Genomic DNA, 2,500 nt, shown 5'->3' on the forward strand with positions numbered 1-2,500 from the left:
TTTGTGCCTTCATGCCAGCCTAACACCAGAAGCTTTCATAGAAGATGACTAGCTCTTTTGGAGAGTAGGAAGGCAGCAGTATTCCCAGATATGATTTATGTATCTTCACAAGTATTTCTTTTCTCAGTTTACTGTGAACTACTATTTTGTCAGACAGAACTTATCATTTTCTTGAGCAAAAAAAGTATGACTGAAGTTCTTTCTTTACTCAAGTTTTTGTTCAGGTCATCAGTAGATCAAAAGATTAGTAAAAAGCTCTAAAATGCACCTTAGAGCATCCTAGCACCATGCTCTAACCTGATTATTTATTCAACAGTTATTACAGTGCATTCCAGGCTAGTTAGTCTGCTGGAAAGATGCAGGAAAATGCAATGGTTAAAAGTAAGACCAGATTTATTTCCTTAGTCATGATTTTTGTGCTTGCCATCATTGGATCAAAAGAGTGGGGAAAAAATTAAAAATGTAACTGTAGGCATCACGAAATTTCATAGCTTTGTGGCCTAGTGTCTACCAGACCTTTAGCTTATTTTGGTTATTTCTTTCCCACCCAGTTATTACAGTGTAGTTTTGTGCCCCCAAGGTGTACTGAAAGGATGGAGGAAGAAGTTGAAAAGTAAGACAAACTGTGTGAAAAGGCATAAAAAATTTATTTGAATAATATGGGGAGGCCATGATGATAGGAAATGGTGGATGCTGGGGGGGGGTGTATGTGTGGGAGGGAGCAGAGAGCAGCAAGGAACTGTCACTGAGCCTTTCCTAGGGTGTCATTTCACCTAAGGCCTTCCTAAGGTGACTACAATCAATATAATGTTCTTCCTACATAACTAGAAAATATAAACATTTTGTATTAAATCAAGGGGTTACCTGCATAAGGGTATGAGAACAAATTAGTAAGTTTTGATCAAGTGCTGCTGAGCCAGTCTGTTGGTAAAACGATGAAACAACCTCGCAAGAAGCTAATGGACAGGTGAGGTAAACATTTTCTTGCCATAATGAGATCCAGGTTGTACAGCTGGACAGTACCTATAGAAGCTCTAGAAGCTTACTGTTTTTTTTTTATCAAAATTTTCTTTGCTTTGCCTTCATGTTTTCAAATGTAAGATAAGTATCACATTTGTATTGTTAGTATCATGTTTTACCACATAAGATAAGTATCACATTTGTATTGTTAGTATCATGTTTTACCATGTAAGATAAGTATCACATTTGTATTGTTAGTATCATGTTTTACCACATAAGATAAGTATCACATTTGTATTGTTAGTATCATGTTTTACCATGTAAGATAAGTATCACATTTGTATTGTTAGTATTATGTTTTACCACGTAAGAAAAGTATCACATTTGTATTGTTAGTATCATGTTTTACCACGTAAGATAAGTATCACATTCGTATTGCTAGTATCATGTTTTACCACGTAAGATAAGTATCACATTTCTATTGTTAGTATCATGTTTTACCACGTACGATAAGTATCACATTTGTATTGTTAGTATCATGTTTTACCACGTAAGATAAATATCACATTTGTATTGTTAGTATCATGTTTTACCACGTAAGATAGGTATCACATTTATATTGTTAGTATCATGTTTTACCACATAAGATGAGTATCACATTTGTATTGTTAGTATCATGCTTTACCACGTAAGATAAGTATCACATTTGTATTGTTAGTATTATGTTTTACCACGTACAATAAGTATCACAGTTGTATTGTTAGTATCATGTTTTACCACGTAAGATAAGTATTACATTTGTATTGTTAGTATCATGTTTTACCAAGTAAGATAAGTATCACATTTGTATTGTTAGTATCATGTTTTACCACGTAAGATAAGTATCACATTTCTATTGTTAGTATCATGTTTTACCACGTACGATAAGTATCACATTTGTATTGTTAGTATCATGTTTTACCACGTAAGATAAATATCACATTTGTATTGTTAGTATCATGTTTTACCACGTAAGATAGGTATCACATTTATATTGTTAGTATCATGTTTTACCACATAAGATGAGTATCACATTTGTATTGTTAGTATCATGCTTTACCACGTAAGATAAGTATCACATTTGTATTGTTAGTATCATGTTTTACCACGTACAATAAGTATCACATTTGTATTGTTAGTATCATGTTTTACCACGTAAGATAAGTATCACATTTGTATTGTTAGTATCATGTTTTACCAAGTAAGATAAGTATCACATTTGTATTGTTAGTATCATGTTTTACCACGTAAGATAAGTATCACATTTATATTGTTAGTATTCCTTCCTTGTTTAGCCAACAATTTCTCATACTGCTGCACTGAAAGACAGACTCTGGGAACAACCAATAATATAAGGATCACCTCAGATTTTTGTGGGATAAACAAAGGATAAGTAAATAAAATAAATTACCATCTGAACTACATGGCATTAGAAACACATTTCTCCACTCTAACTGGTTGTGAAGCAGAAGCTATACTTTGTAAACTAAATTGACATTTG

At 32.8% G+C, this 2,500-nt stretch overlaps 1 protein-coding gene across 2 annotated transcripts in view; it reads right to left on the minus strand.

The window, feature by feature from the left end:
* The window catches only part of TTYH1 (tweety family member 1), a 1,335,534-nt gene that overhangs the window by 242,870 nt on the left and 1,090,164 nt on the right, over positions 1-2,500 (minus strand). The window lies entirely within an intron of this gene.

This window comes from Protopterus annectens, chromosome 1.part1 (assembly GCF_019279795.1).
Source record: "Protopterus annectens isolate FY-2018-M chromosome 1.part1, PAN1.0, whole genome shotgun sequence".
NCBI lineage: Eukaryota > Metazoa > Chordata > Ceratodontiformes > Protopteridae > Protopterus > Protopterus annectens.